The following is a 16,975-nucleotide window of genomic DNA, read 5'->3' as shown; positions in this document are numbered from 1 at the left end:
CCGATCCTCAGAGAGTTCTTTGCCATAAGGGGCCATGTTGAACTTGAGTGAGAGCAATAACACCAAATTCAACACACCTGCTCCCCATTCACACCTGAGACCTTGTAATGCTAACAAGTCACGTGACACCGGGGAGGGAAAATGGCTAATTGGGCCCAATTTGGACACTTCCACTTAGGGGTGTACTCACTTTTGTTGCCAGAGGTTTAGGGGACAGCAAATTGACACTATTATACAAGCTGTACACTCACTGTACTTTAACAAACTCAAGACCTTCCTCTTTTAGCAGATGATCAAAGCTCGCCACAGCGCCTAGAGGCGATTCAGTTCACATTGTGCGCTATACAAGTATTTCATTCATTCATTCACTACTTTACATTGTAGCAAAGTGTAATTTCTTCAGTGTTGTCACATGAAAAGATATAATACATTTTTAACAAAATGTGAGGGGTGTACTCACTTTTGTTAGATACTGTATATACACAGTTCAGGGGAATAAATTATCAAATGTTCCACTTGATATTTTGTTTATCCACAGGTTTAGAATGTACAACAATTAACTGTCTCTACGGTTTAACATGCAAAGTATGGAACAGTATTAAAGAGCATCTCCACATTCTGAAGAAAGTGTTAAAACGGAAAAAAAAAAAGGTAACAGTATACAGTGAGTAATATTTTATGGTTTACCCCATTCGATTATGACTTAACAATGTGTTGATTGTGTAGTCTGTGTGTTCTGTCAGTGTCATAAAATGCCATATGTGGAAGGTTCATTTACAAGTCCCCAACTCTCTAAACCATTTGGCAATCCATTTATCTGACTAGGATGTGTAGGACTTATTATGGATGGTACTTCTCAAGAGAAAACTACAGTAGCTTAATTCTCCCCATATGTGTATCTAAACCCAAAAGCAATAATTGAATATACTGCAGTTTAATTGTCCTTAGATCAACATGTCTGCCTTTGTTCATCTCAATTACATAGGAAATAATAGCATTGGTAGTTTATATATTAAAAAAATGTTTTATACAATCAGTAAAATAAAAGTGAGCGCTGAATAGATTATGTGGCAGCTGGCACATAAAAAGGTGGATATAAAACCTCCAAATAATCAAACAAAAACAAATATAGTGCAGCACTTCCCGGTAAAAAAATAAATAACTATCCATATACTAAACAAACACAAAAAGGCCCGTATATGAAAATGTGACGGGAAAAAAATAGATTTTCGATGGATCCAGAATATCCAAAATATTCTGTGTTAGTGCAATGTGCCCAAATCACTCACCAGAGAGTAGATCATTTCCATCATAAAAGTATACACATTTAGGCCAAAAGTACTACGAAGTGCTCTTTCACCTTGAAGTCCCTCCGCCAATCTGTACACTCACCAGATGGCAAGAAATGTCAAGCCTTGGACTGTTATAAAATATGGTAACATCATTTTAAGATCTGTAGGTGGCTTGGTAGACTCCAGTGAGGACAAACTCTGAGAAAAAAAAGCTCACCAACGGAAGCCCAAATGATGCTCTTATAGTGTAGTATTTATTAGAATAAAAATGTACAAATAGTGCTGCAGCATAAAAGCAAAAATAAGCCAAACAGGACTTACAAACATTTTCCTATCTTCTAAGCCCTTGTACACACGGTCGGACATTCCGACAACAAAATCTGTCGGATTTTTTCAGACGGATTCTGTCCGAAACTGGTGTTGCATACACACGGTCGGACAAAGTTGTCGGAAAGTCCGATCGTTCGGGAACGTGATGACGTTATTTAGTTACGACAGGACTACGTTCAGGCTAGTAGCCAATAGCTTTGGTCTAGGAATTTGAACTGAGCATGCGTTGCACTTTGTCCAATCGGAATTCTCTACAAACGATCGGACAAAGTCCGATCGGATCATGTTGTCGGAAAATTTTTATATCCAGCTCTCAAACTTTGTTGGTCAGACATTCCAACAGAAAAAGTCAGATGAAGCCCACACACGGTCGGATTATCCGACAACACGGTCCGATCGGACATTTTCCGTCGGAATGTCTGAACGTGTGTATAAGGGCTAATAGTGAGTCTCGTCCTATCACAACTGGTAAGTTGTGATATTTGACATACAGTATTTGTTCTTAGGTTTATTTGTCCTTGGATGTCTTTTACCTTCAATAGTGTTTGTAATTTTTTGCAAACTATTTGTACCTCTCCGCCGCAGCCAGATTCAGCCCTTTATTCTCAAAAAGTATTTTTCTATGACTAGAGGATATGTCAGTTGCCATTGGCCCATCAAAAGCTTCCTTTTTATCTCTTCAAATGATGACACCAAGCTGATTTACTGGATTTACAGTAAAATGGCCACATCAGCCACTTTATAAAAAAATACAAAATAAAAAACATATCCCAACCTAAGCCCCCCCCCCCCCCCCCCCCGTTTACATCGACAGGTCAAATTGCATGTCAAATCGGAGCCTTTTTCCGGCAATAGGAGCATCCCAATCGGTGCAATGCCGACTGTAGCGCCACACTGATTTCCAAAAGCAGTTCTTGCACTACATTTGGCCACTTCGGTGGTGATTTCAATAGATATCTGTGCATGAACCCGCACAGATGTCTTTCGAGTTGCCCCCGAAGTCGGACTAAAATGCAGCTTTGAAATTCTGTGATTGTCAGATGAACTTGCACAATTTCAAAGCCATGTTCAATGTGAGCGAGGACTTAAACTACTATAACTCATAAATGATCCAGTCAATCAAATTGTTAACCAAACAATGCTTAAAACATAATCAAGCTATCCATCATTGGGTCCTTTGAGGACATCTTGTTTCCATATATCTGAATGAAAATTCCCAGTCCTTAGCCGTATTACTTTGTTTACATCAGAACTGCTTCTGTCCTCATAGAAGTCATTAGGAATGCAAAAGCAGCTTGGAAAAGTTGAAAGCTTAGAAAGAGGTCAACTGCAGGTAAAACGCACCTGTCGGTGAATTCTGATGATCTCAGAAGCATCGCCAAACTGATCTCAAATTCAAGCAAAATGCAAGCTTCATTTGCCCATCACCACAAGCCCACCCCTAGTCAAGTCATCTTTGAAGCCTGCATTTTGTTGCTTATCAATACTGTATCTAGAAGGACCCAGTGAACATTCCCACAATTTAGCCAGTCACGTGAATGAGTGTGGTCCAGACATAGGGGATTGTTCAGACAAGACTACCTCTGTCCCTTCACAATCTTCAACTCTGAGACATTAGTATATAACTCTGGCCATTCCAGCATCCAGTTAAAGGTAGAAATGTCAACTGGCTTGGATACAGTATATGAAGCAACACTGCATGTCTATGCTGGCTGTCATCTTGTAGAAATGGAAAATTACTGCGCTCCTAACCAAAAATTCCCTCGAAATAACTAAAGCTGCAGCTAGTAACCACTTAAGGACCGCCTCACGCCGATATACGTCTGCAGAATGGCACGGCTGGGCACAATCACGTACCGGTACGTGATTCTTTAAGTGCCCAGCCATGGGTCGGGAGCGCGCTGCCGGCGGCACGCTCCCAACCCAGTCCTAAGCTCCGTGATCGTGGCCGCAGGACCAGCGGACCCGATTGCCGATGGTGTCCCGCGATCGGGTCACAGAGCTGAAGAACGAGGAGAGGTCTGTGTAAACAAACCTCTTCCCGTGCTTCCCCGTGTGGCTGTCATCGATCATCTCTTCCCTTTTATAGGGAAGGATGATCAGTGACGTCACAAGCCAGGCCACACCCCCCTACAATAAAAAAAACACAACACGTCATATATAACCCCTACACTGCCCCCTAGTGGTCAACTCCTTCATTGCCAGTGTCATTTACACAGGAATCAGTGCATTTAAATAGCACTGATTGCTGTATAAATGACAATGGTCCCAAAAATGTGTCAAAAATGTCCGATGTGTCCGCCATAATGTCGCAGTCACAATAAAAATCGCTGATCGCCGCCATTACTAGTAAAAAAGAAAATATTAATAAAAATGCTATTAAACTATTCCCTATTTTGTAAATGCTATATCTTTTGCGCAAACCAATCAATAATCGCTAATTGCGATTTTTTTTTACCAAAAATATGTAGAAGAATACGTATCGGCCTAAACTGAGGATACAAACTATGAACTATATATTTGTGGGGGATATTTATTGTAGCAAAAAGTAAAAAATATAGAATTTTTTTCAAAATTGTCACTCTATTTTTGTTTATAGCGCAAAAAATAAAAAACGCAGAGGTGATCAAATACCACCAAAAGAAAGCTCGATTTGTGGGAAAAAAAGAACACCAATTGTGTTTGGGAGCCAAGTCGCACGACCGCGCAATTGTCAGTTAAAGCGACGCAGTGCCGAATTGCAAAAAGGGGCCTGGTCCTTTGGCTGTAAATTGGTCCGGGGCTTAAGTGCTTAAGATGTGATACACATCCAAAATATCAATAAGAAAGCGAAAAATGTATAGCTGCGCTACCTATATACTACAACCTCCCTAATAATTCAAATGCATTAATCTGAACACTGGTAATGTCACAGCCTTCAAATCATCACCATAGTGAAAAAAGTGAATGAATTAAATAATAAATTATTAATTTACAAAATAATTCATCAACATATACAAAAAATATTGAACAAATTCATAAGTGGTACTAATAGGTAATTAATAATTAATATAAATAAATAACAAAAGCAGTAAAGCATAAATAATTGCAGAAGAGTGACCCAAAATCCAAAGTGATAAGATCCAATAATAGTCTATTCAGTGATAATAATATTTCCTTCAATAATAATATTCAAACGTGCAGTCTTCCATCACCAAAGAAACATGCTGAACACCATTAGAAATGCACGCTTACCAGAGCAAAGTGTGTGATCGCTCACTCAGTACAGGGCCATCTTTAAGGCAGGGCAAAAGGGGCAGCTGCCCTGGGCCCTGTCATTGTTGTGGGACCCAAAACAGCTGCCTCATACTTGCCAACTATACAGGTTTAAATTCCCTTGTCCCTTGAAGTTTTATTCCTGTGCTGTGTCCTAATATCTGTGTGAAGTGCTGGTACTAATGCTGTCCAGCTCTGCCCTATTGTTGTGTGCAAGTGACTCACATGCAGACCCTGTGTTTACATATAAATAACTGGCATTCATATGTAAATAGCGTCGACAATACTAAGTAAATAGCTGCGGCTGACGGCATTGATATGTAAATAAAGGTGGCATTCCTATGTATATCATGCTCCCCTGCTGTGAGGAGGTGATGTGCTGTAACCTCTAGCAACTAATCAGTGAGCCGTAATGTGTGCTGTAACCTCTAGCAACTAGTCAGTAAGCAGTAATGATATGCTGTAACTGCTGGCAACCAATCACAATTGCTGCCTGATCTGATACAGAAAACTGATTTTAGGTCTATCTGCTATTTATTGTATGTCTCAGAGTAGGTGGAGAGGGAAATTGCATGACGGGGGGAGGGCCCAAGAAAAAATTTGCCCAGGGCCCAATCTATATTAAAGACGGCCCTGACTCAGTATACACAGTAAGATCTGATGGATGAATTGCAAATCCCCACCAATTCAGACTGAAACCTCACTCAGGAAGCTTGCACATATGCAGATGGTAACTCAAAAAACAGAAGTAGAGAGGCATCCCATAGTGTAAAACAGGCAAACAGCTTTATTCCAAATAAAAATTAGTTATACTCACAAACATAAGCAGTAAAATCACAGTGTAATATGCTGGCCGGCAAGCGAACGCCCGTTCGCTCAGAGTTTACGTGACTGCGTCAGCACGTCCTAGTCACCCACTTCAGCTCGTCCTAGTCATCTGTCATCTTGTATCTTGGACTTTGTCTGATCGGAACCCGATGGATTTTGCCCGAAACTGTTGCATACACACGGTCGGACGAAGTTGTCGGAAAATCCGATCGTTCAGAACGTGATGACGTTATTTCGTTACGACGGGACTATGTTCAGGCTAGTAGCCAATAGCTTTGATGTAGGAATTTGATCTGAGCATGCGTGGCACTTTGTCCGATCGGAATTCTCTACACATGATCGGAGTATGTCCAATCGGAGCATTTTGTCGGAAAATTTTACCAACAAGTTGGAAAACTTGGTCCGTCGGATACTCCGACGGAAACAGTCCGATGGAGACCACACACAGTCGGAATATCCGACAAAACGGTCCGATCGGACACATTCCGTCGGAATCTCTGACCGTGTGTACAAGGGCTTACAGTGAAATCACAATATCACCCTGTTAAAACGCCAGAGCAATTCCCCGCTCCAGCCTCTCTGCGTTGCCGGCTGAGCTGAGCTAGGGGGCAGTGTGATGTGAGATTTAGTGCATCACACTGATCTTTTCTTTATTTTGTACTAGCTTTATTTAAAGCAGGGGTCTCAAACTGGTGGCCCTCCATCTGTTGCAAAAACTACAAGTCCCATGAGGCGTTTGAGACCCCTGATGTAAAATGTACAAAACTTACACTTCATGCACTGCAATTTCGGCCAGCCTAATGGGCTGCCCAACATTGCTGCGTGATTCGGGTCGGTGCGCTGCGATAAAGTGAAGCAGGTCTGCATTTTAATGCAGTGCTAGGCTGCATTGCAATGTGAATGGGGCACATAGGAAATAATTGTTTCATGTATGTCCCTGCAATGACAGACGTTTTACAATACTGTAAAATGCCTGTCACTGCATATAGTGTGAATTGGCCCCTAGGCCAAGTCTCCATTGAAGGAATAAATAACCAATGTCTTCTGGGCACTCACTTGGACTCGCTATTTAATTGTTTTACAGTTGCCAGGTGTAATTCCACTGATGACAGGACTAGCCTGAGTTGCTGACTGTGAACAACTCTGCAGCGTTTACAGAAATAAGAGTCGCTACTTACATAGTTCAGGAACTGATGAACATTTATATTGTGGTGGACAATCTTGGCATTAGTAAATTCCTCGACACCAACTAAAAGTTTAGTCTTGTTACCATTAGTAGTAGGTTAAGATGTTTTTTCACTGACACTTCTGTAGGATGATTCTTTGATGTAGACGTGATCTATCACAGAAAGTCTTGCTGTCAGAAGAGGGATCTCTTTGAGTTCCTGTGGCATGAGTTTTGAAAGATGAAGGGAATGTCTTGAATTCTCTCAAATGCTATTTCACTCTTCCTCCAAAACTTCCAGGAGTGTCAGACCTCTAAAAATGTCTGGAGCAGCTTCTTCGTAGACTTTTTTAAAGATCAATTGAGGCTCCCCATGCTGCTGCCAGGAACTAATGCCGTGTACACGCGATCGGAATTTCAGCCAGCAAAAGACCGATGAGAGATTTTCATCGGAAAATGTGACCGTGTGTATGCTCCATCAGAATTTAGCTGGCTGAATTCCCTCCAGCAAAAATTTGAGAGCATGTTCTCAATTTTCCAGACGGAGAAAGTTTCTATCGGATATCCCGATCGTGTGTATGCAATTCCGACACGCAAACTCACGCATGCTCAGATTCAACTACGAGATGGAAGCTATTGGTTTCTGGGTCTTGAACTTCCTTTTTCTAGTCCCGTGTTGTATGTCACCACTTTCATGACGGTCGCAATTTGGTGTGACCGTGTGTATGCAAGACAGCTTGAGCGAAATCCCGTCGGAATTCCGTCGGGAAAACCATCAGAGTTTTTTCCAACCAAAATTCAGATCGTCTGTACGTGGCATAAGGTGATAGCATGGACAGGGAGGGGTGCTGAAGCATCAGGCTTGGATAGAAAGCCTTTGAGTATCTAATTCAGTCAAACTTTCAAGGGCATTTGGCACATCTTCCCTTTGGGTGTTAGAAGACTTTGCCCCAGCAATGGTTCCAGCAGAGGGAAGCAGTGGCATGGGAAGCAGAGGATGTACAGGTGAGTAATCTACTAATACCACAGGGCCCCCTCTTCCTTCACAGAGCATCAGTCTCTATGCAGTCTCTATGCATAGGATGCATTAAGGTGAAAAAAACTTCTCACACTGACCGTCCCCCCTAGCCCCCCCCCCCCTTTTACTCACCTGAGCCCATTCGTTCCCTCGGTGGAGACACGCTGTACCTCTCTGCCCGGGGTTCTCCGCTCTTGATTGGATAGATTGATAGCAGCTTAGCCATTGGCTCCCGCTGCTGTCAATCAAATCCAATGATGCGGGCGCCGGGGGGTGGGGCCGAGTCCGGCATTTTGTGTCTATGCACGCAAATGCTGGACTCGGGCGCGCACCCGCAAGGTAACCCCCAGGGACATCGCTTCTTCCAGGGCATTTAATGATGAGAGGAGGAGCCACAAGCGATCCAGGGGGACCCCAGAAGACGAGGCTCGTGGGCACACTGTGCAAAATGAACTGCACAGTGGAGTTAAGTTATATGTTTGTTATTTAAAAAAAAAACATATACTATACATTTTTTAAATTAAACACAATAAAAATGCTATAAATCAAAAATTGAAGGGCATATAAACTAAAAATGTGTCTTTAAATACTATTAAATAAAAATAAATCAATTGCAACTCATTAATAGTGCTAAATAATGATAAATACACAATAACTAGAGTCCTTAGAGAGACCAAAATGTGAAATAATAGTGTGCACACTCTGAGGTGAGTAAAGGTAGATAAAAATAAAATAATAAAAAGTCCCAAATAAACTAAATTTTAGGTTTAAAGGGCCATCCGGGGATAACCAAGATGACACCAAAGATACCCTCACCACAAGCTTACCAGAATGCCGGCGATCCCCTAATCCAGCGTGGTCAATATGCACTCAACTAAACAGTCATTGGCTGACCTCACAAATGCACTTCTGGAAGAATGGTCAACATTCCCATGGACACACTCCTAAACCCTGTGGACAGCCTTCCCAGAAGAGTTGAAGCTGTTATTGCTGCAAAGGCCAACTCTATATTGAACCCTACGGCCTAACACTGAGATGCCATCAAAGGGGTTGTAAAGTCAGAAGGTTTTTTTTATCTTAATGCATTGTATGCATTAAGATAAAATGCATAGAATGGGAGGGGATCATGCTCTGCTTCAGTATGTCACAGTACATGTTGGCATTCATGGTTCCCTCAATGAACTGTAGCTCCCCAATGCTGGCAGAACTCATGCAACCCCAGACCATGACACTCCCATCACCATGCTTGACTGTAGGCAAGACACACTTGTCTTTGTACTCCTCCCCTGGTTGCCGCCGCACACGCTTGACACCATCTTGACACCATCTTGAAACCATCTTGACACCATCTGAACCAAATAAGTTAAATCTTGGTCTCATCAGACCACAGGACATGGTTCCAGTAATCCAAGTCCTTAGTCTGCTTGTCTTCAGCAAACTGTTTTCGGGCTTTCTTGTGCATCATCTTTAGAAGAGGTTTCCTTCTGGGATGACAACCATGCAGACCAATTTGATGCAATGTGCGGCACTCCAATCTCTGCAGCACTGCTGGCAGCACTCATATGTCTATTTCCCAAAGAAAACCTCTGGATATGACGCTGAGCACGTGCACTCAACTTCTTTGGTCGACCATGGCTAGGCCTGTTCTGAGTGGAACCTGTCCTGTTAAACCGCTGTATGGTCTTGGCCACCGTGCTTCAGCTCAGTTTCAGAGTATCTGCAATCTTCTTATAGCCTAGGCCATCTTTATGTAGAGCAACACTTATTTTTTTCAGATTCTCAGAGAGTTCTTTGCCATGAGGTGCCATGTTGAACTTCCAGTGACCCCTATGAGAGAGTGAGAGTGATAACACCAAATTTAACACACCTGCTCCCCATTCACACCTGAGAGTTTGTAACACTAATGATTCACATGACACCAGGGAGGGAAAATGGCTAATTGGGCCCAATTTGGACATTTTCACTTAGGGGTGTACTTACTTTTGTTGCCTTGCGGTTTAGACATTAATGGCTGTGTGTTGAGTTATTTTGAGGGGCAGCAAATTTACACTGTTATACAAGCTGTACACTCACTACTTTACATTGTAGCAAAGTGTCATTTCTTCAGTGTTGTCACATGAAAAGATAGAATAAAATATTTACAAAAATTTGGTGGGTGTACTCACTTTTGTGAGATACTGTATATTATACACAGAAAAAAAATGTTTCTAAGGGGATACAATGGTGTTTACATTAACAATGTGCTATAAAAGACAACCTCACAAAATGCTGTAATAATATCTCAAATAGCTCACCTAATATCCTGATGTATAAATAGAATCCACCAGCCATTCTTCGATTTTCATTAAATCCTCATTAAACCAGATCCGTGTAATATTAAATTATTCCTGACACTTTTATGTGAATGCTTCAAAGAGAAGGTCTTTAATAGAAAAGGAATTAGCGGTTCCACGATCATATATAACATATGACATATTCAGTGTACAAACTCGTCTTCAACACTTCTATAAATCTACCATTAATTTGATCCTGTTTACAGACCACCCGGAGAAGTTGTAAACTGTCCTTCACATCGGCCGGCCTGAACGGGGACACTCTAAACACAACAATTTTGCATTAAGTGAACTGAGAAGAAAGCAACTGCTAAGAGGCTTCATCATTCAACCTGTACTGAGAGTAATACACATCCTGCAGTGTCCCTCCCTCTGAAAATACTAGTTACTTGGCTATCTCTGGTGTCAGCATGACAGCCGGACAAACAGAAATTTTAGAAGGAGAGACAAGCAATGGAAGCCTCTATATTTTCCACTGCAAATGTCCTTTAAAAATAATGTGTAGTGATTTTTCTTTATTTTTACATTTTCTTTCTTTATTATGGTGAGAATGAAAAAGAAAACCACTATCCCTTGACCACCCACCCACCAATATGGCAGCTGGATGAAGTTGTACACTTGACCATGGCCTAGTGGCATAGCGTGGGGGGTGCAGGGGGTGCCGTGGCCCAGGGCGTGACATTTAGGGGGGCGCCAGTATTTGTCATTGGCTGCCTCCTCCTAATTTTATATTCCTGTGTCCCCCACGCTCCAGGCCGCCATGTTCAGTGTCCGGTGCCCTGTGATTGGGTGTATGGGGGTCATGTGAGGCATAGGGATGGCCTGTCTGTGATCGCTCCTGAAGTCCAGCCTCCGCACATGACTCCCCCCCATATGCCCAATCACAGTGCGCTGCACTGGACACTGAACATGGCAACTAGAGTGCAGGGGAGAGAAGCAATGTGAGCCGCCACTGTCTTCTCCTCCTATCCTCCAGACTGATGCAGGCCAGCCAGATAAGAAGGTGAGTGAGAGTGAGACTCCCTAGTGAGAGTCGTGTTACTGCCCTGGGGGGGGGGGGGGGGAGTTTTTGTAGTTATATAGTATGGTTGTCAGTCAGTGTAGTATGGTGATCAGTGTAGTGTAGTATGGTAGTCAGTGTAGTGGTCAGTGTAGTGTAGTATGGTGGTCAGTGTAGTGGTTAGTGTAGTGTAGTATGGTGGTCAGTGTAGTGTAGTATGGTGGTCAGTGTAGTGGTCAGTGTAGTGTAGTATGGTGGTCAGTGTAGTGGTCAGTGTAGTGTAGTATGGTGGTCAGTGTAGTGTAGTATGGTGGTCAGTGTAGTGTAGTATGGTGGTCAGTGTAGAGGCCAGTGTAGTGTAGTATGGTGGGCAGTGTAGTGTAGTATGGTGGGCAGTGTAGTGGTCAGTGTAGTGTAGTATGGTACCATTTTTTTTTAATTTTTGGCGTGGAGTTCCCCTTAAAATCCATACCAGACCTTAAGGGTCTGGTATGGCTATTTGGGGGGAACCCCACATCATCTTTTTTTAATTTGACGCAGGGTTCCCCTTAATATCCATACCAGACCTGAAGGGCCTGGTAATTGAATTTGGGGGAACCCCACGCTTTTTTTATCAATGGCTTTCAATGAGTGTTCTCTGTATTACAGGGAGCCGACAATTCATAATAGCTGCGAGTAATTTTAAATGACAATTTTTCCTGCAGAAATGACACTTTGTGCAGGGACAGTTCTAAGCACGGGAAACATGCGCCCCTTTACAGGCATACTATAGACACCCCCCAGGTATGAAATGTAAAGGAATATTACACTTTTATTGTTTCACTTTAAGCATTATTAAAATCACTGCTCCCGAAAAAACGGCCGTTTTTAAAACTTTTTTTTGCATTGATCCATGTCCCCTGGGGCAGGACCCAGGTCCCCAAACACTTTTTAGGACAATAACTTGCATATTAGCCTTTAAAATTAGCACTTTAGATTTCTCCCATAGACTTTTACAGGGTGTTCTGCGGCTTTTCGAATTTGCCACGAACACCCCAAATTGTTCACTGTTCGCCGAACAGGCGAACAGGCAATGTTCAAGTCGAACATTCGACTCAAACTCGAAGCTCATCCCTACTAAGGACATGGATTACTGGGACCATGTTCTGTGGTCTGATAAGACTAAGATGAACTTATTTGGTTCAGATGGTGTCAAGCGTGTGTGATGGCAACCAGGTGAGGTGTACAAATACAAATGTGTCTTGCCTACAGTCAAGCATTGTGGTGGGAGTGTCGTGGTCTGGGGCTGCATGAGTGCGGCCGGCACTGGGGAGCTACAGATCATTGAGACAACCATGAATGCCAACATGTACTGTGACATACTGAAGCAGAGCATGATCCCCTCTCTTCGGAGACTGGGCCGCAGGGCAGTATTCCAACATGATAAGGACCCCAAACACACCTCCAAGGTGACCACTGCCTTGCTAAAGAAGCTGAAGGTAAAGGTGATGGTCTGGCCGAGGATGGCTCCAGACCTAAACCCTATTGAGCATCTGTGGAGCATCCTCAAACGGAAGGTGGAGGAGCGCAAGGTCTCTAACATCCACCAGCTCCATGATGTTATCATGGAAGAGTGGAAGAGGACTTCAGTGGCAACCTGTGAAGCTCTGGTGAACTCCATGCCCAAGAGGGTTAAGGCAGTGTATAAAAAGAATGGTGGCCACATAAAATATTGGCACTTTGGGCCCAATTTGGACATTTTCACTTAGGGGTGTACTCACTTTTGTTGCCAGCGGTTTAGACATTGATGGCTGTGTGTTGAGTTATTTTTAGGGGGACAGCAAATTTACACTGTTATACAAGCTGTAGACTCACTACTTTATATTGTAGCAAAGTGTCATTTCTTCAGTGTTGTCACATGAAATGATACAATAAAATATTTACAAAAATGTGAGGGGTGCACTCAGTTTTGTGAGATACTGTACATTGCATGAAGGTAAAAAAAACCTGAGCCTTTAGAACCACTTTAAGCTGTTTGCCTGGAGTTTTGCTTTAGCTGCAAAATAATTTGATTGCAGCCATAAGACCCCCAGCCAAATGATGCTCAAGGACAAAATGATTTAAATTCTCCTCCAAAGCAGTAATTGCATCTTCTGGCAACATTTGATTATTTTGTTTTATTTGTTCTGATTTACTTTATGGCGTTATATCTTCAGTACTCAAACTACTCAGCAAGCTCGGTCACACTTACCTTTTGCTTAGCCATCTCCCAAGGGGTTCAGCTGTAACTAGTAAAAAATTCTACACACTATAAGGAACATGGATTGTGTTACATTGTAGCTACATGTGTTATTTGGATTGAACAAGAAATCAAGGCCCATGCTAAACTTCATTTAGAAAACTATAAATTGTTGCAGGGCCTGTGCCAGGGAAAATTCAAACATTCCGAAATACAATTATCAGGTTAGCAGACATCAACAGTTCAGGTGATTTTTTTTTTCCTGCTTATTTGGGCAACTTACCGACCTCCAACTGCTGAGTGAGTACAAGGCTTGCACTAAAGAATGCTGGAAGTTCTAGTTCCTCAACAGTCTGAGTATGGTGGGCAGCAAAGAAAAAGAAAGCTACAATGAGTTTATAAGAGAAACGTTAGTCACAATATGAGGCTGCAAATAATTGAAGAACACTGGACGGCCGCACTCCAAGATAAATTCAAATGCCTTTTATTTACGAAGCAGAATCACACAAAAGCAACAATTCTAATGCGTTTCACACTACCAAGAGTGCTTCCTCATAGTTATGAGTAAACACTCTTGGTAGTGTGAAACGCGCTAGTATTGTTGCTTTTGTGTGATTCTGCTTCGCAAATAAAAGGCATTTGAATTTATCTTGGAGTGCGGCCATCCAGTGTTCTTCAGTTATTTGCAACAAGTATATGCAGTGCCTGCACCTGGGTTTCTCCAGTTCTGGAAGGGCTGTTTTCTTGGAATTGTGGACTTACCTGGAGCAGTGGTTCTCTCACACTCACAATATGAGGCTAAAGGTTTAGAATATAGAAAAAAGTCAAATGTTGTGAAACCAGGTGCTGCTGGACTACAGAAACATGGGGAAGGAGACATTTCCCTCTTTTATAATTTGTTTACATTCACTTTCTGCTGTTATGCTGAATGTTGTGTTGCACTATCCCCTCCAGTCAGCAGAGGGAGAACTATAGCCAGAAAAGCCTATGGATTCCTATGCAGAACGCTGAGGATCATGGGATTGAATTCCAGGCAGTAACCCATATTGTGGAGCTTATGAAACCTTTGCACTATAATTCCCAAGAGACACTGGGGCATGGGGGAAGAGTGGAGATACTTTTCTGAGACTGTTTAGTTAGATTTGCTCTCTTGGCGCTGAGGCACATGAGATTGAGCCAACATCTATATTATTTGTAAATAAATAAAGACAGAACTGGTCTCAAGACAGATCCTTGGGGTACCACACTTACCACACCAGACCATTCATAAGCAAATTCTTGGATATAGTCTCTTATCATCCCCTCCAATAATTTACAAACTATTGATGTTAGACTCACTGGCCTGTAGTTTCCAGGGATATATCCCGTCCGTTTTTTAAATATTGGTACCACGTTGGCTTTTCTCCAGTCAACTGGTACCGTTCCAGTCAGTGAACTGTCCATAAAAATTAGGAACAATGGTCTAGCTATCACCTGTCTGAGCTCCTTAAGGACTCTCGGGTGTAAGTCATCTGGTCCTCGTGATTTATTTTTATTAAAGTGTCACTAAACCCAGTAATATGAAAATAGTTCATCTGCCCCCCCACAGTGCCCACAGCTTATAAATCTTCTTTTTACATTAAGATATTGCCATTATAAACCTTTTTGGCTGATCTGTATACCAAGTTCAGTGATAAACTGAACATTTTCCAATGCTGAGAATTCAGGAAGGTGGAGATTTCCACTGCAGCCTGCATACAGGCCCACATGTCTGGTGCAATATCATGTGACCTGGCTAGCTCTGATTAACAAGTAATTATACTCTCCAGCTTAAAAGACACAACTGAACATGTGCAGGGTGGCCACTCTGCCTCTGTTAGCTGGCTTTCCCCAGAAAGACATTGCAGAAGAGAAGGATCAATGCACACAGGATCAAACAGCCTTTTAACACAATGCAGAGGATTAACCCCTTAGGTTCCACAGTGAGTATAACAAGCATGCTATGCTGCATATACAGACTGATTTTACTGTTTTGGGTTTAGTAACACTATACGTTTTTCAAGTTTATTTCTGACACTGGCTTCTGTTAGCCACTAGGGTACATTCTGTGGTGCGTTATTAACAATACAGTATTGGTTACTATATCCCCATAATATAAAATAAATAAAAATGCAGCAGGGATGGTGAAAGACCCTGATAATTGTTACAGCAGCTGTGCAGACATGAGATTTCCTGAGAGGTTACTGGAGCGATATTAAAATAAATCAAGTAGTTTAAAACCCATCTGAACTTTCACATTAACTCAGCTAAATACATTCCAAGTGCATTAAAGTGGTTGTAAACCCTTACAACCAACTTTGACCTACAGGTAAGCCTAGATTAAGGCTTACCTGTAGGTCCAAGAAATATGTCCTAAGCCTGCACAATTTTTTTTTTTTCACAGGTGAATGGGTAGGGGTACATTGTACCCCATACTTATTCACATAGGGTGGGGGGCCGGGATCCGGGGGCCCCCTTATTAAAGGGGGCTCCCAGATTCCGATAAGCCCCCTGCCCGCAGACCCCAACAACCAATGGCCAGGGTTGTCGGGAAGAGGCCCTTGTCCTCATCAACAAGATGCTTTGGGGTGGGGGGGCACGCGGCCCCCCTTCCCCAAGGCACCCCCCATGTTGAGGGCATGCGGCCTGGTACGGCTCGGGGGGGGGGGGGGGGCTCGCTCGTCCCCACTCCCTTTCCTGGCCGGCCGGGTATCGTGCTCGGATAGGGGTCTGGTATGGATCTGGGGGGACCCCCACGCAATTTTTTCGGCGTAGGGGGTTCCCCTTAAAATCCATACCAGACTTAAGGGCCTGGTATGCTCTCGGAGGGGGAACCCATGCCGTTTTTTTTTTTTTAATCTGGCGTGGAGTTCCCCCTTGAGAGCTCATTCTCTGATTGGCCACGGCAAAAGTTAAAGTCGTGTTGTAAGTCGCCCCAGGTCGTGTCTAAGTCGTGTTCAAGTCGTGTCCAAGTTGCCTCCAAAAGTCATGTTGAAAGTCGGGTTGCCCCTTTGTGAACCGACCCTCAGGGTTTACTTCTTCTTTAAAACAAAGGTTTGGTTTTCTTAAAAAAAATAAAAACAGCCACCGACAATAATATAGAATAGAATATAATAGAAAAGAATGGATTGTCCAGGCAGCATGCTGCCGTGAAGGGCCCTTACGTAATTTTTCCTCTTCACTAATGTGCGCTGATTAGGCTGCGCTGATGGGCACTGATAGGCTGCATCGATGAGTACTAATGAGGCTGCATTGATGGGCACTGATGAGGCTGTACTAATGGGCACTGATAAGGCTGCACTGATGAGGTGGCACTGATGGGCACTGATAAGCTGCATTGATGGGCAATGATAAGGCTGCACTAATAAGACGGCACTGATAGGCGGCACTGATAAGCACTGATCTGCTGTACTGATGGGCACAGATTGGCACTGATATGCTGCACTGATGGGGCTGCCCTGATTATCAGTGTAAATGTCCCCTGTAACTGGAAAGCCCGTCGCTGAGGAAAGAAAATG

Source organism: Lithobates pipiens, unplaced genomic scaffold (genome assembly GCF_037356315.1).
Source record: "Lithobates pipiens isolate NorthernLeopardFrog02 unplaced genomic scaffold, aLitPip1_a1.2 Scaffold_19, whole genome shotgun sequence".
In the NCBI taxonomy this organism is placed as follows: domain Eukaryota; kingdom Metazoa; phylum Chordata; class Amphibia; order Anura; family Ranidae; genus Lithobates; species Lithobates pipiens.
Note: the sequence above shows the minus strand (reverse complement) of the source record.